The following is a 25,332-nucleotide window of genomic DNA, read 5'->3' as shown; positions in this document are numbered from 1 at the left end:
GAGGGTGCTGGCTGGTGGCTCCATACCTCCATAGCTCCATAGCACCAGAGCTCCATAGCTCCATAGCACCAGAGCTCCATGGCTTCAGAGCTCCATAGCACCATAGCTCCATACCTCCAGAGCTCCAGGGCTCCATAGCTCCATACCTCCAGAGCTCCATACCTCCAGAGCTCCATACCTCCATAGCTCCATAGCACCAGAGCTCCATGGCTTCAGAGCTCCATAGCACCATAGCTCCATACCTCCAGAGCTCCAGGGCTCCAAAGCTCCATACCTCCAGAGCTCCATACCTCCAGAGCTCCATACCTCCAGAGCTCCATAGCTCCATAGCACCAGAGCTCCATAGCTCCATAGCACCAGAGCTCCATAGCACCATAGCTCCATAGCACCAGAGCTCCATAGCTCCATAGCACCAGAGCTCCATAGCTCCATAGCACCAGAGCTCCATAGCTCCATAGCACCAGAGCTCCATACTTCCAGAGCTCCATAGCTCCATAGCTCCATAGCACCAGAGCTCCATAGCTCCATAGCACCAGAGCTCCATAGCTCCATAGCACCAGAGCTCCATACTTCCATAGCTCCATAGCTCCATACCTCCAGAGCTCCATAGCTCCATACCTCCAGAGCACCATAGCTCCAGAGCTCCATAGCTCCATAGCACCAGAGCTCCATAGCTCCATAGCACCAGAGCTCCATACTTCCATAGCTCCAGGGCTCCATAGCTCCAGGGCTCCATAGCTCCATACCTCCAGAGCTCCATAGCTCCATACCTCCAGAGCTCCATAGCTCCATACTTCCAGAGCTCCATAGCTCCATAGCACCAGAGCTCCATAGCTCCATAGCACCAGAGCTCCATAGCTCCATAGCACCAGAGCTCCATAGCTCCATAGCACCAGAGCTCCATAGCTCCATAGCTCCAGGGCTCCATAGCTCCATAGCTCCAGGGCTCCATAGCTCCATAGCTCCAGGGCTCCATAGCTCCAGGGCTCCAGGGCTCCATAGCTCCATACCTCCAGAGCTCCATAGCTCCATACTTCCAGAGCTCCATAGCTCCATAGCTCCATACTTCCATAGCTCCATAGCTCCATACTTCCATAGCACCAGAGCTCCATACCTCCAGAGCTCCATAGCTCCAGCCTGGGTGGCTGGTGGCTCCATAGCTCCATACTTCCATAGCTCCAGTCAGAGAGTTGGCGAAAATTGCACTAAGTGCGAAAGCCCATTCATTTACAACGGCGTGTCCACAAGGCGGCGACATTTCCCCGTTACCGGTGGCTGCGCGGCGGGTGAGTGACAGAGCTTATCCGAGCGGCTGGAACTCTGCGCCGGCGTGGTCGAGCGTGAGGCCTCGGCCCTTTGGCTGCCTGGTACCTAAAACACTTCCATTGATCCAGCCACGGAGGGTGCTGGCTGGTGGCTCCATACCTCCATAGCTCCATAGCACCAGAGCTCCATAGCTCCATAGCACCAGAGCTCCATGGCTTCAGAGCTCCATAGCACCATAGCTCCATACCTCCAGAGCTCCAGGGCTCCATAGCTCCATACCTCCAGAGCTCCATACCTCCAGAGCTCCATACCTCCAGAGCTCCATAGCACCAGAGCTCCATGGCTTCAGAGCTCCATAGCACCATAGCTCCATACCTCCAGAGCTCCAGGGCTCCATAGCTCCATACCTCCAGAGCTCCATACCTCCAGAGCTCCATACCTCCAGAGCTCCATAGCACCAGAGCTCCATGGCTTCAGAGCTCCATAGCACCATAGCTCCATACCTCCAGAGCTCCAGGGCTCCATAGCTCCATACCTCCAGAGCTCCATACCTCCAGAGCTCCAGAGCTCCATAGCACCAGAGCTCCATGGCTTCAGAGCTCCATAGCACCATAGCTCCATACCTCCAGAGCTCCAGGGCTCCATAGCTCCATACCTCCAGAGCTCCATACCTCCAGAGCTCCAGAGCTCCATAGCACCAGAGCTCCATGGCTTCAGAGCTCCATAGCACCATAGCTCCATACCTCCAGAGCTCCAGTGCTCCATAGCTCCATACCTCCAGAGCTCCATACCTCCAGAGCTCCATACCTCCAGAGCTCCATAGCTCCATAGCACCAGAGCTCCATAGCTCCATAGCACCAGAGCTCCATAGCACCAGAGCTCCATAGCACCAGAGCTCCATAGCTCCATAGCACCAGAGCTCCATAGCTCCATAGCACCAGAGCTCCATAGCTCCATAGCACCAGAGCTCCATACTTCCAGAGCTCCATAGCTCCATAGCTCCATAGCACCAGAGCTCCATAGCTCCATAGCACCAGAGCTCCATGGCTTCAGAGCTCCATAGCACCATAGCTCCATACCTCCAGAGCTCCAGGGCTCCATAGCTCCATACCTCCAGAGCTCCATACCTCCAGAGCTCCATACCTCCAGAGCTCCATAGCACCAGAGCTCCATAGCTCCATAGCACCAGAGCTCCATAGCACCAGAGCTCCATAGCACCAGAGCTCCATAGCTCCATAGCACCAGAGCTCCATAGCTCCATAGCACCAGAGCTCCATACTTCCAGAGCTCCATAGCTCCATAGCTCCATAGCACCAGAGCTCCATAGCTCCATAGCACCAGAGCTCCATAGCTCCATAGCACCAGAGCTCCATACTTCCATAGCTCCATAGCTCCATACCTCCAGAGCTCCATAGCTCCATAGCTCCATACCTCCAGAGCTCCATAGCTCCAGAGCTCCATAGCTCCATAGCTCCATAGCACCAGAGCTCCATAGCTCCATAGCACCAGAGCTCCATACTTCCATAGCTCCAGGGCTCCATAGCTCCAGGGCTCCATACCTCCAGAGCTCCATAGCTCCATACTTCCAGAGCTCCATAGCTCCATACTTCCATAGCTCCATACTTCCATACCTCCATAGCTCCATACTTCCATAGCACCAGAGCTCCATACTTCCATAGCACCAGAGCTCCATACCTCCAGAGCTCCAGAGCTCCAGCCTGGGTGGCTGGTGGCTCCATAGCTCCATACTTCCATAGCTCTAAGTCAGAGAGTTGGCGAAAATTGCACTAAGTGCGAAAGCCCATTCATTTACAACGGCGTGTCCACAAGGCGGCGACATTTCCCCGTTACCGGTGGCTGCGCGGCGGGTGAGTGACAGAGCTTATCCGAGCGGCTGGAACTCTGCGCCGGCGTGGTCGAGCGTGAGGCCTCGGCCCTTTGGCTGCCTGGTACCTAAAACACTTCCATTGATCCAGCCACGGAGGGTGCTGGCTGGTGGCTCCATACCTCCATAGCTCCATAGCACCAGAGCTCCATAGGTCCATAGCACCAGAGCTCCATGGCTTCAGAGCTCCATAGCACCATAGCTCCATACCTCCAGAGCTCCAGGGCTCCATAGCTCCATACCTCCAGAGCTCCATACCTCCAGAGCTCCATACCTCCAGAGCTCCATAGCACCAGAGCTCCATGGCTTCAGAGCTCCATAGCACCATAGCTCCATACCTCCAGAGCTCCAGGGCTCCATAGCTCCATACCTCCAGAGCTCCATACCTCCAGAGCTCCATACCTCCAGAGCTCCAGAGCTCCATAGCACCAGAGCTCCATGGCTTCAGAGCTCCATAGCACCATAGCTCCATACCTCCAGAGCTCCAGGGCTCCATAGCTCCATACCTCCAGAGCTCCATACCTCCAGAGCTCCAGAGCTCCATAGCACCAGAGCTCCATGGCTTCAGAGCTCCATAGCACCATAGCTCCATACCTCCAGAGCTCCAGGGCTCCATAGCTCCATACCTCCAGAGCTCCATACCTCCAGAGCTCCATAGCACCAGAGCTCCATGGCTTCAGAGCTCCATAGCACCATAGCTCCATACCTCCAGAGCTCCAGGGCTCCAAAGCTCCATACCTCCAGAGCTCCATACCTCCAGAGCTCCATAGCACCAGAGTTCCATGGCTTCAGAGCTCCATAGCACCATAGCTCCATACCTCCAGAGCTCCAGGGCTCCAAAGCTCCATACCTCCAGAGCTCCATACCTCCAGAGCTCCATACCTCCAGAGCTCCATAGCTCCATAGCACCAGAGCTCCATAGCTCCATAGCACCAGAGCTCCATAGCACCAGAGCTCCATAGCACCAGAGCTCCATAGCTCCATAGCACCAGAGCTCCATAGCTCCATAGCACCAGAGCTCCATAGCTCCATAGCACCAGAGCTCCATACTTCCAGAGCTCCATAGCTCCATAGCTCCATAGCACCAGAGCTCCATAGCTCCATAGCACCAGAGCTCCATAGCTCCATAGCACCAGAGCTCCATACTTCCATAGCTCCATAGCTCCATACCTCCAGAGCTCCATAGCTCCATAGCTCCATACCTCCAGAGCTCCATAGCTCCAGAGCTCCATAGCTCCATAGCACCAGAGCTCCATAGCTCCATAGCACCAGAGCTCCATACTTCCATAGCTCCAGGGCTCCATAGCTCCAGGGCTCCATAGCTCCATACCTCCAGAGCTCCATAGCTCCATACTTCCAGAGCTCCATAGCTCCATAGCACCAGAGCTCCAGAGCTCCATAGCTCCATAGCACCAGAGCTCCATAGCTCCATAGCACCAGAGCTCCATAGCTCCATAGCACCAGAGCTCCATAGCTCCATAGCTCCAGGGCTCCATAGCTCCATAGCTCCAGGGCTCCATAGCTCCATAGCTCCATACCTCCAGAGCTCCATACCTCCAGAGCTCCATACCTCCATAGCACCAGAGCTCCATAGCTCCAGGGCTCCAGGGCTCCATAGCTCCATACCTCCAGAGCTCCATAGCTCCATACTTCCAGAGCTCCATAGCTCCATAGCTCCATACTTCCATAGCTCCATAGCTCCATACTTCCATAGCACCTGAGCTCCATACCTCCAGAGCTCCATAGCTCCAGCCTGGGTGGCTGGTGGCTCCATAGCTCCATACTTCCATAGCTCTAAGTCAGAGAGTTGGCGAAAATTGCACTAAGTGCGAAAGCCCATTCATTTACAACGGCGTGTCCGCCAGGCGGCGACATTTCCCCGTTACCGGTGGCTGCGCGGCGGGTGAGTGACAGAGCTTATCCGAGCGGCTGGAACTCTGCGCCGGCGTGGTCGAGCGTGAGGCCTCGGCCCTTTGGCTGCCTGGTACCTAAAACACTTCCATTGATCCAGCCACGGAGGGTGCTGGCTGGTGGCTCCATACCTCCATAGCTCCATAGCACCAGAGCTCCATAGCTCCATAGCACCAGAGCTCCATGGCTTCAGAGCTCCATAGCACCATAGCTCCATACCTCCAGAGCTCCAGGGCTCCATAGCTCCATACCTCCAGAGCTCCATACCTCCAGAGCTCCATACCTCCAGAGCTCCATAGCACCAGAGCTCCATGGCTTCAGAGCTCCATAGCACCATACCTCCATACCTCCAGAGCTCCACGGCTCCATAGCTCCATACCTCCAGAGCTCCATACCTCCAGAGCTCCATACCTCCAGAGCTCCATAGCACCAGAGCTCCATGGCTTCAGAGCTCCATAGCACCATAGCTCCATACCTCCAGAGCTCCAGGGCTCCATAGCTCCATACCTCCAGAGCTCCATACCTCCAGAGCTCCATACCTCCAGAGCTCCAGAGCTCCAGAGCTCCATAGCACCAGAGCTCCATGGCTTCAGAGCTCCATAGCTCCATACCTCCAGAGCTCCAGGGCTCCATAGCTCCATACCTCCAGAGCTCCATACCTCCAGAGCTCCATAGCACCAGAGCTCCATGGCTTCAGAGCTCCATAGCACCATAGCTCCATACCTCCAGAGCTCCAGGGCTCCATAGCTCCATACCTCCAGAGCTCCATACCTCCAGAGCTCCATACCTCCAGAGCTCCATAGCTCCATAGCACCAGAGCTCCATAGCTCCATAGCACCAGAGCTCCATAGCACCAGAGCTCCATAGCACCAGAGCTCCATAGCTCCATAGCACCAGAGCTCCATAGCTCCATAGCACCAGAGCTCCATAGCTCCATAGCACCAGAGCTCCATACTTCCAGAGCTCCATAGCTCCATAGCTCCATAGCACCAGAGCTCCATAGCTCCATAGCACCAGAGCTCCATAGCTCCATAGCACCAGAGCTCCATACTTCCATAGCTCCATAGCTCCATACCTCCAGAGCTCCATAGCTCCATAGCTGCATACCTCCAGAGCTCCATAGCTCCAGAGCTCCATAGCTCCATAGCTCCATAGCACCAGAGCTCCATAGCTCCATAGCACCAGAGCTCCATACTTCCATAGCTCCAGGGCTCCATAGCTCCAGGGCTCCATACCTCCAGAGCTCCATAGCTCCATACTTCCAGAGCTCCATAGCTCCATACTTCCATAGCTCCATACTTCCATACCTCCATAGCTCCATACTTCCATAGCACCAGAGCTCCATACTTCCATAGCACCAGAGCTCCATACCTCCAGAGCTCCAGAGCTCCAGCCTGGGTGGCTGGTGGCTCCATAGCTCCATACTTCCATAGCTCTAAGTCAGAGAGTTGGCGAAAATTGCACTAAGTGCGAAAGCCCATTCATTTACAACGGCGTGTCCACAAGGCGGCGACATTTCCCCGTTACCGGTGGCTGCGCGGCGGGTGAGTGACAGAGCTTATCCGAGCTGCTGGAACTCTGCGCCGGCGTGGTGGAGCGTGAGGCCTCGGCCCTTTGGCTGCCTGGTACCTAAAACACTTCCATTGATCCAGCCACGGAGGGTGCTGGCTGGTGGCTCCATACCTCCATAGCTCCATAGCACCAGAGCTCCATAGCTCCATAGCACCAGAGCTCCATGGCTTCAGAGCTCCATAGCACCATAGCTCCATACCTCCAGAGCTCCAGGGCTCCATAGCTCCATACCTCCAGAGCTCCATACCTCCAGAGCTCCATACCTCCAGAGCTCCATAGCACCAGAGCTCCATAGCACCAGAGCTCCATAGCACCAGAGCTCCATAGCTCCATAGCACCAGAGCTCCATAGCTCCATACCTCCAGAGCTCCATACCTCCAGAGCTCCATACCTCCAGAGCTCCAGAGCTCCATAGCACCAGAGCTCCATGGCTTCAGAGCTCCATAGCACCATAGCACCAGAGCTCCATAGCTCCATAGCACCAGAGCTCCATAGCTCCATAGCACCAGAGCTCCATAGCTCCATAGCACCAGAGCTCCATACTTCCAGAGCTCCATAGCTCCATAGCTCCATAGCACCAGAGCTCCATAGCTCCATAGCACCAGAGCTCCATACCTCCAGAGCTCCATACCTCCAGAGCTCCAGAGCTCCATAGCACCAGAGCTCCATGGCTTCAGAGCTCCATAGCACCATAGCTCCATACCTCCAGAGCTCCAGGGCTCCATAGCTCCATACCTCCAGAGCTCCATACCTCCAGAGCTCCATAGCACCAGAGCTCCATGGCTTCAGAGCTCCATAGCACCATAGCTCCATACCTCCAGAGCTCCAGGGCTCCAAAGCTCCATACCTCCAGAGCTCCATAGCACCAGAGTTCCATGGCTTCAGAGCTCCATAGCACCATAGCTCCATACCTCCAGAGCTCCAGGGCTCCAAAGCTCCATACCTCCAGAGCTCCATACCTCCAGAGCTCCATACCTCCAGAGCTCCATAGCTCCATAGCACCAGAGCTCCATAGCTCCATAGCACCAGAGCTCCATAGCACCAGAGCTCCATAGCACCAGAGCTCCATAGCTCCATAGCACCAGAGCTCCATAGCTCCATAGCACCAGAGCTCCATAGCTCCATAGCACCAGAGCTCCATACTTCCAGAGCTCCATAGCTCCATAGCTCCATAGCACCAGAGCTCCATAGCTCCATAGCACCAGAGCTCCATAGCTCCATAGCACCAGAGCTCCATACTTCCATAGCTCCATAGCTCCATACCTCCAGAGCTCCATAGCTCCATAGCTCCATACCTCCAGAGCTCCATAGCTCCAGAGCTCCATAGCTCCATAGCACCAGAGCTCCATAGCTCCATAGCACCAGAGCTCCATACTTCCATAGCTCCAGGGCTCCATAGCTCCAGGGCTCCATAGCTCCATACCTCCAGAGCTCCATAGCTCCATACTTCCAGAGCTCCATAGCTCCATAGCACCAGAGCTCCAGAGCTCCATAGCTCCATAGCACCAGAGCTCCATAGCTCCATAGCACCAGAGCTCCATAGCTCCATAGCACCAGAGCTCCATAGCTCCATAGCTCCAGGGCTCCATAGCTCCATAGCTCCAGGGCTCCATAGCTCCATAGCTCCATACCTCCAGAGCTCCATACCTCCAGAGCTCCATACCTCCATAGCACCAGAGCTCCATAGCTCCAGGGCTCCAGGGCTCCATAGCTCCATACCTCCAGAGCTCCATAGCTCCATACTTCCAGAGCTCCATAGCTCCATAGCTCCATACTTCCATAGCTCCATAGCTCCATACTTCCATAGCACCTGAGCTCCATACCTCCAGAGCTCCATAGCTCCAGCCTGGGTGGCTGGTGGCTCCATAGCTCCATACTTCCATAGCTCTAAGTCAGAGAGTTGGCGAAAATTGCACTAAGTGCGAAAGCCCATTCATTTACAACGGCGTGTCCGCCAGGCGGCGACATTTCCCCGTTACCGGTGGCTGCGCGGCGGGTGAGTGACAGAGCTTATCCGAGCGGCTGGAACTCTGCGCCGGCGTGGTCGAGCGTGAGGCCTCGGCCCTTTGGCTGCCTGGTACCTAAAACACTTCCATTGATCCAGCCACGGAGGGTGCTGGCTGGTGGCTCCATACCTCCATAGCTCCATAGCACCAGAGCTCCATAGCTCCATAGCACCAGAGCTCCATGGCTTCAGAGCTCCATAGCACCATAGCTCCATACCTCCAGAGCTCCAGGGCTCCATAGCTCCATACCTCCAGAGCTCCATACCTCCAGAGCTCCATACCTCCAGAGCTCCATAGCACCAGAGCTCCATGGCTTCAGAGCTCCATAGCACCATACCTCCATACCTCCAGAGCTCCACGGCTCCATAGCTCCATACCTCCAGAGCTCCATACCTCCAGAGCTCCATACCTCCAGAGCTCCATAGCACCAGAGCTCCATGGCTTCAGAGCTCCATAGCACCATAGCTCCATACCTCCAGAGCTCCAGGGCTCCATAGCTCCATACCTCCAGAGCTCCATACCTTCAGAGCTCCATACCTCCAGAGCTCCAGAGCTCCAGAGCTCCATAGCACCAGAGCTCCATGGCTTCAGAGCTCCATAGCTCCATACCTCCAGAGCTCCAGGGCTCCATAGCTCCATACCTCCAGAGCTCCATACCTCCAGAGCTCCAGAGCTCCATAGCACCAGAGCTCCATGGCTTCAGAGCTCCATAGCACCATAGCTCCATACCTCCAGAGCTCCAGGGCTCCATAGCTCCATACCTCCAGAGCTCCATACCTCCAGAGCTCCATACCTCCAGAGCTCCATAGCTCCATAGCACCAGAGCTCCATAGCTCCATAGCACCAGAGCTCCATAGCACCAGAGCTCCATAGCACCAGATCTCCATAGCTCCATAGCACCAGAGCTCCATAGCTCCATAGCACCAGAGCTCCATAGCTCCATAGCACCAGAGCTCCATACTTCCAGAGCTCCATAGCTCCATAGCTCCATAGCACCAGAGCTCCATAGCTCCATAGCACCAGAGCTCCATAGCTCCATAGCACCAGAGCTCCATACTTCCATAGCTCCATAGCTCCATACCTCCAGAGCTCCATAGCTCCATAGCTGCATACCTCCAGAGCTCCATAGCTCCAGAGCTCCAGAGCTCCATAGCTCCATAGCACCAGAGCTCCATAGCTCCATAGCACCAGAGCTCCATACTTCCATAGCTCCAGGGCTCCATAGCTCCAGGGCTCCATACCTCCAGAGCTCCATAGCTCCATACTTCCAGAGCTCCATAGCTCCATACTTCCATAGCTCCATACTTCCATACCTCCATAGCTCCATACTTCCATAGCACCAGAGCTCCATACTTCCATAGCACCAGAGCTCCATACCTCCAGAGCTCCAGAGCTCCAGCCTGGGTGGCTGGTGGCTCCATAGCTCCATACTTCCATAGCTCTAAGTCAGAGAGTTGGCGAAAATTGCACTAAGTGCGAAAGCCCATTCATTTACAACGGCGTGTCCACAAGGCGGCGACATTTCCCCGTTACCGGTGGCTGCGCGGCGGGTGAGTGACAGAGCTTATCCGAGCTGCTGGAACTCTGCGCCGGCTTGGTGGAGCGTGAGGCCTCGGCCCTTTGGCTGCCTGGTACCTAAAACACTTCCATTGATCCAGCCACGGAGGGTGCTGGCTGGTGGCTCCATACCTCCATAGCTCCATAGCACCAGAGCTCCATAGCTCCATAGCACCAGAGCTCCATGGCTTCAGAGCTCCATAGCACCATAGCTCCATACCTCCAGAGCTCCAGGGCTCCATAGCTCCATACCTCCAGAGCTCCATACCTCCAGAGCTCCATACCTCCAGAGCTCCATAGCACCAGAGCTCCATAGCACCAGAGCTCCATAGCACCAGAGCTCCATAGCTCCATAGCACCAGAGCTCCATAGCTCCATACCTCCAGAGCTCCATACCTCCAGAGCTCCATACCTCCAGAGCTCCAGAGCTCCATAGCACCAGAGCTCCATGGCTTCAGAGCTCCATAGCACCATAGCACCAGAGCTCCATAGCTCCATAGCACCAGAGCTCCATAGCTCCATAGCACCAGAGCTCCATAGCTCCATAGCACCAGAGCTCCATACTTCCAGAGCTCCATAGCTCCATAGCTCCATAGCACCAGAGCTCCATAGCTCCATAGCACCAGAGCTCCATACCTCCAGAGCTCCATACCTCCAGAGCTCCAGAGCTCCATAGCACCAGAGCTCCATGGCTTCAGAGCTCCATAGCACCATAGCTCCATACCTCCAGAGCTCCAGGGCTCCATAGCTCCATACCTCCAGAGCTCCATACCTCCAGAGCTCCATAGCACCAGAGCTCCATGGCTTCAGAGCTCCATAGCACCATAGCTCCATACCTCCAGAGCTCCAGGGCTCCAAAGCTCCATACCTCCAGAGCTCCATAGCACCAGAGTTCCATGGCTTCAGAGCTCCATAGCACCATAGCTCCATACCTCCAGAGCTCCAGGGCTCCAAAGCTCCATACCTCCAGAGCTCCATACCTCCAGAGCTCCATACCTCCAGAGCTCCATAGCTCCATAGCACCAGAGCTCCATAGCTCCATAGCACCAGAGCTCCATAGCACCAGAGCTCCATAGCACCAGAGCTCCATAGCTCCATAGCACCAGAGCTCCATAGCTCCATAGCACCAGAGCTCCATAGCTCCATAGCACCAGAGCTCCATACTTCCAGAGCTCCATAGCTCCATAGCTCCATAGCACCAGAGCTCCATAGCTCCATAGCACCAGAGCTCCATAGCTCCATAGCACCAGAGCTCCATACTTCCATAGCTCCATAGCTCCATACCTCCAGAGCTCCATAGCTCCATAGCTCCATACCTCCAGAGCTCCATAGCTCCAGAGCTCCATAGCTCCATAGCACCAGAGCTCCATAGCTCCATAGCACCAGAGCTCCATACTTCCATAGCTCCAGGGCTCCATAGCTCCAGGGCTCCATAGCTCCATACCTCCAGAGCTCCATAGCTCCATACTTCCAGAGCTCCATAGCTCCATAGCACCAGAGCTCCAGAGCTCCATAGCTCCATAGCACCAGAGCTCCATAGCTCCATAGCACCAGAGCTCCATAGCTCCATAGCACCAGAGCTCCATAGCTCCATAGCTCCAGGGCTCCATAGCTCCATAGCTCCAGGGCTCCATAGCTCCATAGCTCCATACCTCCAGAGCTCCATACCTCCAGAGCTCCATACCTCCATAGCACCAGAGCTCCATAGCTCCAGGGCTCCAGGGCTCCATAGCTCCATACCTCCAGAGCTCCATAGCTCCATACTTCCAGAGCTCCATAGCTCCATAGCTCCATACTTCCATAGCTCCATAGCTCCATACTTCCATAGCACCTGAGCTCCATACCTCCAGAGCTCCATAGCTCCAGCCTGGGTGGCTGGTGGCTCCATAGCTCCATACTTCCATAGCTCTAAGTCAGAGAGTTGGCGAAAATTGCACTAAGTGCGAAAGCCCATTCATTTACAACGGCGTGTCCGCCAGGCGGCGACATTTCCCCGTTACCGGTGGCTGCGCGGCGGGTGAGTGACAGAGCTTATCCGAGCGGCTGGAACTCTGCGCCGGCGTGGTCGAGCGTGAGGCCTCGGCCCTTTGGCTGCCTGGTACCTAAAACACTTCCATTGATCCAGCCACGGAGGGTGCTGGCTGGTGGCTCCATACCTCGATAGCTCCATAGCACCAGAGCTCCATAGCTCCATAGCACCAGAGCTCCATGGCTTCAGAGCTCCATAGCACCATAGCTCCATACCTCCAGAGCTCCAGGGCTCCATAGCTCCATACCTCCAGAGCTCCATACCTCCAGAGCTCCATACCTCCAGAGCTCCATAGCACCAGAGCTCCATGGCTTCAGAGCTCCATAGCACCATACCTCCATACCTCCAGAGCTCCAGGGCTCCAGAGCTCCATACCTCCAGAGCTCCATACCTCCAGAGCTCCATACCTCCAGAGCTCCATAGCACCAGAGCTCCATGGCTTCAGAGCTCCATAGCACCATAGCTCCATACCTCCAGAGCTCCAGGGCTCCATAGCTCCATACCTCCAGAGCTCCATACCTCCAGAGCTCCATACCTCCAGAGCTCCAGAGCTCCAGAGCTCCATAGCACCAGAGCTCCATGGCTTCAGAGCTCCATAGCTCCATACCTCCAGAGCTCCAGGGCTCCATAGCTCCATACCTCCAGAGCTCCATACCTCCAGAGCTCCAGAGCTCCATAGCACCAGAGCTCCATGGCTTCAGAGCTCCATAGCACCATAGCTCCATACCTCCAGAGCTCCAGGGCTCCATAGCTCCATACCTCCAGAGCTCCATACCTCCAGAGCTCCATACCTCCAGAGCTCCATAGCTCCATAGCACCAGAGCTCCATAGCTCCATAGCACCAGAGCTCCATAGCACCAGAGCTCCATAGCACCAGAGCTCCATAGCTCCATAGCACCAGAGCTCCATAGCTCCATAGCACCAGAGCTCCATAGCTCCATAGCACCAGAGCTCCATACTTCCAGAGCTCCATAGCTCCATAGCTCCATAGCACCAGAGCTCCATAGCTCCATAGCACCAGAGCTCCATAGCTCCATAGCACCAGAGCTCCATACTTCCATAGCTCCATAGCTCCATACCTCCAGAGCTCCATAGCTCCATAGCTGCATACCTCCAGAGCTCCATAGCTCCAGAGCTCCATAGCTCCATAGCTCCATAGCACCAGAGCTCCATAGCTCCATAGCACCAGAGCTCCATACTTCCATAGCTCCAGGGCTCCATAGCTCCAGGGCTCCATACCTCCAGAGCTCCATAGCTCCATACTTCCAGAGCTCCATAGCTCCATACTTCCATAGCTCCATACTTCCATACCTCCATAGCTCCATACTTCCATAGCACCAGAGCTCCATACTTCCATAGCACCAGAGCTCCATACCTCCAGAGCTCCAGAGCTCCAGCCTGGGTGGCTGGTGGCTCCATAGCTCCATACTTCCATAGCTCTAAGTCAGAGAGTTGCGAAAATTGCACTAAGTGCGAAAGCCCATTCATTTACAACGGCGTGTCCACAAGGCGGCGACATTTCCCCGTTACCGGTGGCTGCGCGGCGGGTGAGTGACAGAGCTTATCCGAGCTGCTGGAACTCTGCGCCGGCGTGGTGGAGCGTGAGGCCTCGGCCCTTTGGCTGCCTGGTACCTAAAACACTTCCATTGATCCAGCCACGGAGGGTGCTGGCTGGTGGCTCCATACCTCCATAGCTCCATAGCACCAGAGCTCCATAGCTCCATAGCACCAGAGCTCCATGGCTTCAGAGCTCCATAGCACCATAGCTCCATACCTCCAGAGCTCCAGGGCTCCATAGCTCCATACCTCCAGAGCTCCATACCTCCAGAGCTCCATACCTCCAGAGCTCCATAGCACCAGAGCTCCATAGCACCAGAGCTCCATAGCACCAGAGCTCCATAGCTCCATAGCACCAGAGCTCCATAGCTCCATAGCACCAGAGCTCCATAGCTCCATAGCACCAGAGCTCCATACTTCCAGAGCTCCATAGCTCCATAGCTCCATAGCACCAGAGCTCCATAGCTCCATAGCACCAGAGCTCCATGGCTTCAGAGCTCCATAGCACCATAGCTCCATACCTCCAGAGCTCCAGGGCTCCATAGCTCCATACCTCCAGAGCACCATACCTCCAGAGCTCCATACCTCCAGAGCTCCATAGCACCAGAGCTCCATAGCTCCATAGCACCAGAGCTCCATAGCACCAGAGCTCCATAGCACCAGAGCTCCATAGCTCCATAGCACCAGAGCTCCATAGCTCCATAGCACCAGAGCTCCATACTTCCAGAGCTCCATAGCTCCATAGCACCAGAGCTCCATAGCTCCATAGCACCAGAGCTCCATAGCTCCATAGCACCAGAGCTCCATACTTCCATAGCTCCATAGCTCCATACCTCCAGAGCTCCATAGCTCCATAGCTCCATACCTCCAGAGCTCCATAGCTCCAGAGCTCCATAGCTCCATAGCTCCATAGCACCAGAGCTCCATAGCTCCATAGCACCAGAGCTCCATACTTCCATAGCTCCAGGGCTCCATAGCTCCAGGGCTCCATACCTCCAGAGCTCCATAGCTCCATACTTCCAGAGCTCCATAGCTCCATACTTCCATAGCTCCATACTTCCATACCTCCATAGCTCCATACTTCCATAGCACCAGAGCTCCATACTTCCATAGCACCAGAGCTCCATACCTCCAGAGCTCCAGAGCTCCAGCCTGGGTGGCTGGTGGCTCCATAGCTCCATACTTCCATAGCTCTAAGTCAGAGAGTTGGCGAAAATTGCACTAAGTGCGAAAGCCCATTCATTTACAACGGCGTGTCCACAAGGCGGCGACATTTCCCCGTTACCGGTGGCTGCGCGGCGGGTGAGTGACAGAGCTTATCCGAGCGGCTGGAACTCTGCGCCGGCGTGGTCGAGCGTGAGGCCTCGGCCCTTTGGCTGCCTGGTACCTAAAACACTTCCATTGATCCAGCCACGGAGGGTGCTGGCTGGTGGCTCCATACCTCCATAGCTCCATAGCACCAGAGCTCCATAGCTCCATAGCACCAGAGCTCCATGGCTTCAGAGCTCCATAGCACCATAGCTCCATACCTCCAGAGCTCCAGGGCTCCATAGCTCCATACCTCCAGAGCTCCATACCTCCAGAGCTCCATACCTCCAGAGCTCCATAGCACCAGAGCTCCATGGCTTCAGAGCTCCATAGCACCATAGCTCCATACCTCCAGAGCTCCAGGGCTCCATAGCTCCATACCTCCAGAGCTCCATACCTCCAGAGCTCCATACCTCCAGAGCTCCAGAGCTCCATAGCACCAGAGCTCCATGGCTTCAGAGCTCCATAGCACCATAGCACCAGAGCTCCATAGCTCCATAGCACCAGAGCTCCATAGCTCCATAGCACCAGAGCTCCATAGCTCCATAGCACCAGAGCTCCATACTTCCAGAGCTCCATAGCTCCATAGCTCCATAGCACCAGAGCTCCATAGCTCCATAGCACCAGAGCTCCATACCTCCAGAGCTCCATACCTCCAGAGCTCCAGAGCTCCATAGCACCAGAGCTCCATGGCTTCAGAGCTCCATAGCACCATAGCTCCATACCTCCAGAGCTCCAGGGCTCCATAGCTCCATACCTCCAGAGCTCCATACCTCCAGAGCTCCATAGCACCAGAGCTCCATGGCTTCAGAGCTCCATAGCACCATAGCTCCATACCTCCAGAGCTCCAGGGCTCCAAAGCTCCATACCTCCAGAGCTCCATACCTCCAGAGCTCCATAGCACCAGAGTTCCATGGCTTCAGAGCTCCATAGCACCATAGCTCCATACCTCCAGAGCTCCAGGGCTCCAAAGCTCCATACCTCCAGAGCTCCATACCTCCAGAGCTCCATACCTCCAGAGCTCCATAGCTCCATAGCACCAGAGCTCCATAGCTCCATAGCACCAGAGCTCCATAGCACCAGAGCTCCATAGCACCAGAGCTCCATAGCTCCATAGCACCAGAGCTCCATAGCTCCATAGCACCAGAGCTCCATAGCTCCATAGCACCAGAGCTCCATACTTCCAGAGCTCCATAGCTCCATAGCTCCATAGCACCAGAGCTCCATAGCTCCATAGCACCAGAGCTCCATAGCTCCATAGCACCAGAGCTCCATACTTCCATAGCTCCATAGCTCCATACCTCCAGAGCTCCATAGCTCCATAGCTCCATACCTCCAGAGCTCCATAGCTCCAGAGCTCCATAGCTCCATAGCACCAGAGCTCCATAGCTCCATAGCACCAGAGCTCCATACTTCCATAGCTCCAGGGCTCCATAGCTCCAGGGCTCCATAGCTCCATACCTCCAGAGCTCCATAGCTCCATACTTCCAGAGCTCCATAGCTCCATAGCACCAGAGCTCCAGAGCTCCATAGCTCCATAGCACCAGAGCTCCATAGCTCCATAGCACCAGAGCTCCATAGCTCCATAGCACCAGAGCTCCATAGCTCCATAGCTCCAGGGCTCCATAGCTCCATAGCTCCAGGGCTCCATAGCTCCATAGCTCCATACCTCCAGAGCTCCATACCTCCAGAGCTCCATACCTCCATAGCACCAGAGCTCCATAGCTCCAGGGCTCCAGGGCTCCATAGCTCCATACCTCCAGAGCTCCATAGCTCCATACTTCCAGAGCTCCATAGCTCCATAGCTCCATACTTCCATAGCTCCATAGCTCCATACTTCCATAGCACCTGAGCTCCATACCTCCAGAGCTCCATAGCTCCAGCCTGGGTGGCTGGTGGCTCCATAGCTCCATACTTCCATAGCTCTAAGTCAGAGAGTTGGCGAAAATTGCACTAAGTGCGAAAGCCCATTCATTTACAACGGCGTGTCCGCCAGGCGGCGACATTTCCCCGTTACCGGTGGCTGCGCGGCGGGTGAGTGACAGAGCTTATCCGAGCGGCTGGAACTCTGCGCCGGCGTGGTCGAGCGTGAGGCCTCGGCCCTTTGGCTGCCTGGTACCTAAAACACTTCCATTGATCCAGCCACGGAGGGTGCTGGCTGGTGGCTCCATACCTCCATAGCTCCATAGCACCAGAGCTCCATAGCTCCATAGCACCAGAGCTCCATGGCTTCAGAGCTCCATAGCACCATAGCTCCATACCTCCAGAGCTCCAGGGCTCCATAGCTCCATACCTCCAGAGCTCCATACCTCCAGAGCTCCATACCTCCAGAGCTCCATAGCACCAGAGCTCCATGGCTTCAGAGCTCCATAGCACCATACCTCCATACCTCCAGAGCTCCAGGGCTCCATAGCTCCATACCTCCAGAGCTCCATACCTCCAGAGCTCCATACCTCCAGAGCTCCATAGCACCAGAGCTCCATGGCTTCAGAGCTCCATAGCACCATAGCTCCATACCTCCAGAGCTCCAGGGCTCCATAGCTCCATACCTCCAGAGCTCCATACCTCCAGAGCTCCATACCTCCAGAGCTCCAGAGCTCCAGAGCTCCAGAGCTCCATAGCACCAGAGCTCCATGGCTTCAGAGCTCCATAGCTCCATACCTCCAGAGCTCCAGGGCTCCATAGCTCCATACCTCCAGAGCTCCATACCTCCAGAGCTCCAGAGCTCCATAGCACCAGAGCTCCATGGCTTCAGAGCTCCATAGCACCATAGCTCCATACCTCCAGAGCTCCAGGGCTCCATAGCTCCATACCTCCAGAGCTCCATACCTCCAGAGCTCCATACCTCCAGAGCTCCATAGCTCCATAGCACCAGAGCTCCATTGCTCCATAGCACCAGAGCTCCATAGCACCAGAGCTCCATAGCACCAGAGCTCCATAGCTCCATAGCACCAGAGCTCCATAGCTCCATAGCACCAGAGCTCCATAGCTCCATAGCACCAGAGCTCCATACTTCCAGAGCTCCATAGCTCCATAGCTCCATAGCACCAGAGCTCCATAGCTCCATAGCACCAGAGCTCCATAGCTCCATAGCACCAGAGCTCCATACTTCCATAGCTCCATAGCTCCATACCTCCAGAGCTCCATAGCTCCATAGCTGCATACCTCCAGAGCTCCATAGCTCCAGAGCTCCATAGCTCCATAGCTCCATAGCACCAGAGCTCCATAGCTCCATAGCACCAGAGCTCCATACTTCCATAGCTCCAGGGCTCCATAGCTCCAGGGCTCCATACCTCCAGAGCTCCATAGCTCCATACTTCCAGAGCTCCATAGCTCCATACTTCCATAGCTCCATACTTCCATACCTCCATAGCTCCATACTTCCATAGCACCAGAGCTCCATACTTCCATAGCACCAGAGCTCCATACCTCCAGAGCTCCAGAGCTCCAGCCTGGGTGGCTGGTGGCTCCATAGCTCCATACTTCCATAGCTCTAAGTCAGAGAGTTGGCGAAAATTGCACTAAGTGCGAAAGCCCATTCATTTACAACGGCGTGTCCACAAGGCGGCGACATTTCCCCGTTACCGGTGGCTGCGCGGCGGGTGAGTGACAGAGCTTATCCGAGCTGCTGGAACTCTGCGCCGGCGTGGTGGAGCGTGAGGCCTCGGCCCTTTGGCTGCCTGGTACCTAAAACACTTCCATTGATCCAGCCACGGAGGGTGCTGGCTGGTGGCTCCATACCTCCATAGCTCCATAGCACCAGAGCTCCATAGCTCCATAGCACCAGAGCTCCATGGCTTCAGAGCTCCATAGCACCATAGCTCCATACCTCCAGAGCTCCAGGGCTCCATAGCTCCATACCTCCAGAGCTCCATACCTCCAGAGCTCCATACCTCCAGAGCTCCATAGCACCAGAGCTCCATAGCACCAGAGCTCCATAGCACCAGAGCTCCATAGCTCCATAGCACCAGAGCTCCATAGCTCCATAGCACCAGAGCTCCATAGCTCCATAGCACCAGAGCTCCATACTTCCAGAGCTCCATAGCTCCATAGCTCCATAGCACCAGAGCTCCATAGCTCCATAGCACCAGAGCTCCATGGCTTCAGAGCTCCATAGCACCATAGCTCCATACCTCCAGAGCTCCAGGGCTCCATAGCTCCATACCTCCAGAGCACCATACCTCCAGAGCTCCATACCTCCAGAGCTCCATAGCACCAGAGCTCCATAGCTCCATAGCACCAGAGCTCCATAGCACCAGAGCTCCATAGCACCAGAGCTCCATAGCTCCATAGCACCAGAGCTCCATAGCTCCATAGCACCAGAGCTCCATACTTCCAGAGCTCCATAGCTCCATAGCACCAGAGCTCCATAGCTCTATAGCACCAGAGCTCCATAGCTCCATAGCACCAGAGCTCCATACTTCCATAGCTCCATAGCTCCATACCTCCAGAGCTCCATAGCTCCATAGCTCCATACCTCCAGAGCTCCATAGCTCCAGAGCTCCATAGCTCCATAGCTCCATAGCACCAGAGCTCCATAGCTCCATAGCACCAGAGCTCCATACTTCCATAGCTCCAGGGCTCCATAGCTCCAGGGCTCCATACCTCCAGAGCTCCATAGCTCCATACTTCCAGAGCTCCATAGCTCCATACTTCCATAGCTCCATACTTCCATACCTCCATAGCTCCATACTTCCATAGCACCAGAGCTCCATACTTCCATAGCACCAGAGCTCCATACCTCCAGAGCTCCAGAGCTCCAGCCTGGGTGGCTGGTGGCTCCATAGCTCCATACTTCCATAGCTCTAAGTCAGAGAGTTGGCGAAAATTGCACTAAGTGCGAAAGCCCATTCATTTACAACGGCGTGTCCACAAGGCGGCGACATTTCCCCGTTACCGGTGGCTGCGCGGCGGGTGAGTGACAGAGCTTATCCGAGCGGCTGGAACTCTGCGCCGGCGTGGTCGAGCGTGAGGCCTCGGCCCTTTGGCTGCCTGGTACCTAAAACACTTCCATTGATCCAGCCACGGAGGGTGCTGGCTGGTGGCTCCATACCTCCATAGCTCCATAGCACCAGAGCTCCATAGCTCCATAGCACCAGAGCTCCATGGCTTCAGAGCTCCATAGCACCATAGCTCCATACCTCCAGAGCTCCAGGGCTCCTTAGCTCCATACCTCCAGAGCTCCATACCTCCAGAGCTCCATACCTCCAGAGCTCCATAGCACCAGAGCTCCATGGCTTCAGAGCTCCATAGCACCATAGCTCCATACCTCCAGAGCTCCAGGGCTCCATAGCTCCATACCTCCAGAGCTCCATACCTCCAGAGCTCCATACCTCCAGAGCTCCAGAGCTCCATAGCACCAGAGCTCCATGGCTTCAGAGCTCCATAGCACCATAGCACCAGAGCTCCATAGCTCCATAGCACCAGAGCTCCATAGCTCCATAGCACCAGAGCTCCATAGCTCCATAGCACCAGAGCTCCATACTTCCAGAGCTCCATAGCTCCATAGCTCCATAGCACCAGAGCTCCATAGCTCCATAGCACCAGAGCTCCATGGCTTCAGAGCTCCATAGCACCATAGCTCCATACCTCCAGAGCTCCAGGGCTCCATAGCTCCATACCTCCAGAGCTCCATACCTCCAGAGCTCCATACCTCCAGAGCTCCATAGCACCAGAGCTCCATAGCTCCATAGCACCAGAGCTCCATAGCACCAGAGCTCCATAGCACCAGAGCTCCATAGCTCCATAGCACCAGAGCTCCATAGCTCCATAGCACCAGAGCTCCATACTTCCAGAGCTCCATAGCTCCATAGCTTCATAGCACCAGAGCTCCATAGCTCCATAGCACCAGAGCTCCATAGCTCCATAGCACCAGAGCTCCATACTTCCATAGCTCCATAGCTCCATACCTCCAGAGCTCCATAGCTCCATAGCTCCATACCTCCAGAGCTCCATAGCTCCAGAGCTCCATAGCTCCATAGCTCCATAGCACCAGAGCTCCATAGCTCCATAGCACCAGAGCTCCATACTTCCATAGCTCCAGGGCTCCATAGCTCCAGGGCTCCATACCTCCAGAGCTCCATAGCTCCATACTTCCAGAGCTCCATAGCTCCATACTTCCATAGCTCCATACTTCCATACCTCCATAGCTCCATACTTCCATAGCACCAGAGCTCCATACTTCCATAGCACCAGAGCTCCATACCTCCAGAGCTCCAGAGCTCCAGCCTGGGTGGCTGGTGGCTCCATAGCTCCATACTTCCATAGCTCTAAGTCAGAGAGTTGGCGAAAATTGCACTAAGTGCGAAAGCCCATTCATTTACAACGGCGTGTCCACAAGGCGGCGACATTTCCCCGTTACCGGTGGCTGCGCGGCGGGTGAGTGACAGAGCTTATCCGAGCGGCTGGAACTCTGCGCCGGCGTGGTCGAGCGTGAGGCCTCGGCCCTTTGGCTGCCTGGTACCTAAAACACTTCCATTGATCCAGCCACGGAGGGTGCTGGCTGGTGGCTCCATACCTCCATAGCTCCATAGCACCATACCTCCAGAGCTCCATAGCACCAGAGCTCCATGGCTTCAGAGCTCCATAGCACCATAGCTCCATACCTCCAGAGCTCCAGGGCTCCATAGCTCCATACCTCCAGAGCTCCATACCTCCAGAGCTCCATACCTCCAGAGCTCCATAGCACCAGAGCTCCATGGCTTCAGAGCTCCATAGCACCATAGCTCCATACCTCCAGAGCTCCAGGGCTCCATAGCTCCATACCTCCAGAGCTCCATACCTCCAGAGCTCCATACCTCCAGAGCTCCAGAGCTCCATAGCACCAGAGCTCCATGGCTTCAGAGCTCCATAGCACCATAGCTCCATACCTCCAGAGCTCCAGGGCTCCATAGCTCCATACCTCCAGAGCTCCATACCTCCAGAGCTCCAGAGCTCCATAGCACCAGAGCTCCATGGCTTCAGAGCTCCATAGCACCATAGCTCCATACCTCCAGAGCTCCAGGGCTCCATAGCTCCATACCTCCAGAGCTCCATACCTCCAGAGCTCCATACCTCCAGAGCTCCATAGCTCCATAGCACCAGAGCTCCATAGCTCCATAGCACCAGAGCTCCATAGCACCAGAGCTCCATAGCACCAGAGCTCCATAGCTCCATAGCACCAGAGCTCCATAGCTCCATAGCACCAGAGCTCCATAGCTCCATAGCACCAGAGCTCCATACTTCCAGAGCTCCATAGCTCCATAGCTCCATAGCACCAGAGCTCCATAGCTCCATAGCACCAGAGCTCCATGGCTTCAGAGCTCCATAGCACCATAGCTCCATACCTCCAGAGCTCCAGGGCTCCATAGCTCCATACCTCCAGAGCTCCATACCTCCAGAGCTCCATACCTCCAGAGCTCCATAGCACCAGAGCTCCATAGCTCCATAGCACCAGAGCTCCATAGCACCAGAGCTCCATAGCACCAGAGCTCCATAGCTCCATAGCACCAGAGCTCCATAGCTCCATAGCACCAGAGCTCCATACTTCCAGAGCTCCATAGCTCCATAGCTCCATAGCACCAGAGCTCCATAGCTCCATAGCACCAGAGCTCCATAGCTCCATAGCACCAGAGCTCCATACTTCCATAGCTCCATAGCTCCATACCTCCAGAGCTCCATAGCTCCATAGCTCCATACCTCCAGAGCTCCATAGCTCCAGAGCTCCATAGCTCCATAGCTCCATAGCACCAGAGCTCCATAGCTCCATAGCACCAGAGCTCCATACTTCCATAGCTCCAGGGCTCCATAGCTCCAGGGCTCCATACCTCCAGAGCTCCATAGCTCCATACTTCCAGAGCTCCATAGCTCCATACTTCCATAGCTCCATACTTCCATACCTCCATAGCTCCATACTTCCATAGCACCAGAGCTCCATACTTCCATAGCACCAGAGCTCCATACCTCCAGAGCTCCAGAGCTCCAGAGCTCCAGCCTGGGTGGCTGGTGGCTCCATAGCTCCATACTTCCATAGCTCTAAGTCAGAGAGTTGGCGAAAATTGCACTAAGTGCGAAAGCCCATTCATTTACAACGGCGTGTCCACAAGGCGGCGACATTTCCCCGTTACCGGTGGCTGCGCGGCGGGTGAGTGACAGAGCTTATCCGAGCGGCTGGAACTCTGCGCCGGCGTGGTCGAGCGTGAGGCCTCGGCCCTTTGGCTGCCTGGTACCTAAAACACTTCCATTGATCCAGCCACGGAGGGTGCTGGCTGGTGGCTCCATACCTCCATAGCTCCATAGCACCAGAGCTCCATAGCTCCATAGCACCAGAGCTCCATGGCTTCAGAGCTCCATAGCACCATAGCTCCATACCTCCAGAGCTCCAGGGCTCCAAAGCTCCATACCTCCAGAGCTCCATACCTCCAGAGCTCCATACCTCCAGAGCTCCATAGCTCCATAGCACCAGAGCTCCATAGCTCCATAGCACCAGAGCTCCATAGCACCATAGCTCCATAGCACCAGAGCTCCATAGCTCCATAGCACCAGAGCTCCATAGCTCCATAGCACCAGAGCTCCATAGCTCCATAGCACCAGAGCTCCATACTTCCATAGCTCCATAGCTCCATAGCTCCATAGCACCAGAGCTCCATAGCTCCATAGCACCAGAGCTCCATAGCTCCATAGCACCAGAGCTCCATACTTCCATAGCTCCATAGCTCCATACCTCCAGAGCTCCATAGCTCCATACCTCCAGAGCTCCATAGCTCCAGAGCTCCATAGCTCCATAGCACCAGAGCTCCATAGCTCCATAGCACCAGAGCTCCATACTTCCATAGCTCCAGGGCTCCATAGCTCCAGGGCTCCATAGCTCCATACCTCCAGAGCTCCATAGCTCCATACCTCCAGAGCTCCATAGCTCCATACTTCCAGAGCTCCATAGCTCCATAGCACCAGAGCTCCATAGCTCCATAGCACCAGAGCTCCATAGCTCCATAGCACCAGAGCTCCATAGCTCCATAGCACCAGAGCTCCATAGCTCCATAGCTCCAGGGCTCCATAGCTCCATAGCTCCAGGGCTCCATAGCTCCATAGCTCCAGGGCTCCATAGCTCCAGGGCTCCAGGGCTCCATAGCTCCATACCTCCAGAGCTCCATAGCTCCATACTTCCAGAGCTCCATAGCTCCATAGCTCCATACTTCCATAGCTCCATAGCTCCATACTTCCATAGCACCAGAGCTCCATACCTCCAGAGCTCCATAGCTCCAGCCTGGGTGGCTGGTGGCTCCATAGCTCCATACTTCCATAGCTCCAGTCAGAGAGTTGGCGAAAATTGCACTAAGTGCGAAAGCCCATTCATTTACAACGGCGTGTCCACAAGGCGGCGACATTTCCCCGTTACCGGTGGCTGCGCGGCGGGTGAGTGACAGAGCTTATCCGAGCGGCTGGAACTCTGCGCCGGCGTGGTCGAGCGTGAGGCCTCGGCCCTTTGGCTGCCTGGTACCTAAAACACTTCCATTGATCCAGCCACGGAGGGTGCTGGCTGGTGGCTCCATACCTCCATAGCTCCATAGCACCAGAGCTCCATAGCTCCATAGCACCAGAGCTCCATGGCTTCAGAGCTCCATAGCACCATAGCTCCATACCTCCAGAGCTCCAGGGCTCCATAGCTCCATACCTCCAGAGCTCCATACCTCCAGAGCTCCATACCTCCAGAGCTCCATAGCACCAGAGCTCCATGGCTTCAGAGCTCCATAGCACCATAGCTCCATACCTCCAGAGCTCCAGGGCTCCATAGCTCCATACCTCCAGAGCTCCATACCTCCAGAGCTCCATACCTCCAGAGCTCCATAGCACCAGAGCTCCATGGCTTCAGAGCTCCATAGCACCATAGCTCCATACCTCCAGAGCTCCAGGGCTCCATAGCTCCATACCTCCAGAGCTCCATACCTCCAGAGCTCCATACCTCCAGAGCTCCAGAGCTCCATAGCACCAGAGCTCCATGGCTTCAGAGCTCCATAGCACCATAGCTCCATACCTCCAGAGCTCCAGGGCTCCATAGCTCCATACCTCCAGAGCTCCATACCTCCAGAGCTCCAGAGCTCCATAGCACCAGAGCTCCATGGCTTCAGAGCTCCATAGCACCATAGCTCCATACCTCCAGAGCTCCAGGGCTCCATAGCTCCATACCTCCAGAGCTCCATACCTCCAGAGCTCCATACCTCCAGAGCTCCATAGCTCCATAGCACCAGAGCTCCATAGCTCCA

Source organism: Syngnathus leptorhynchus, unplaced genomic scaffold (assembly GCF_054491065.1).
Source record: "Syngnathus leptorhynchus isolate UIUO unplaced genomic scaffold, UIUO_Slep HiC_scaffold_30, whole genome shotgun sequence".
Lineage (NCBI taxonomy): Eukaryota > Metazoa > Chordata > Actinopteri > Syngnathiformes > Syngnathidae > Syngnathus > Syngnathus leptorhynchus.
Note: the sequence above shows the minus strand (reverse complement) of the source record.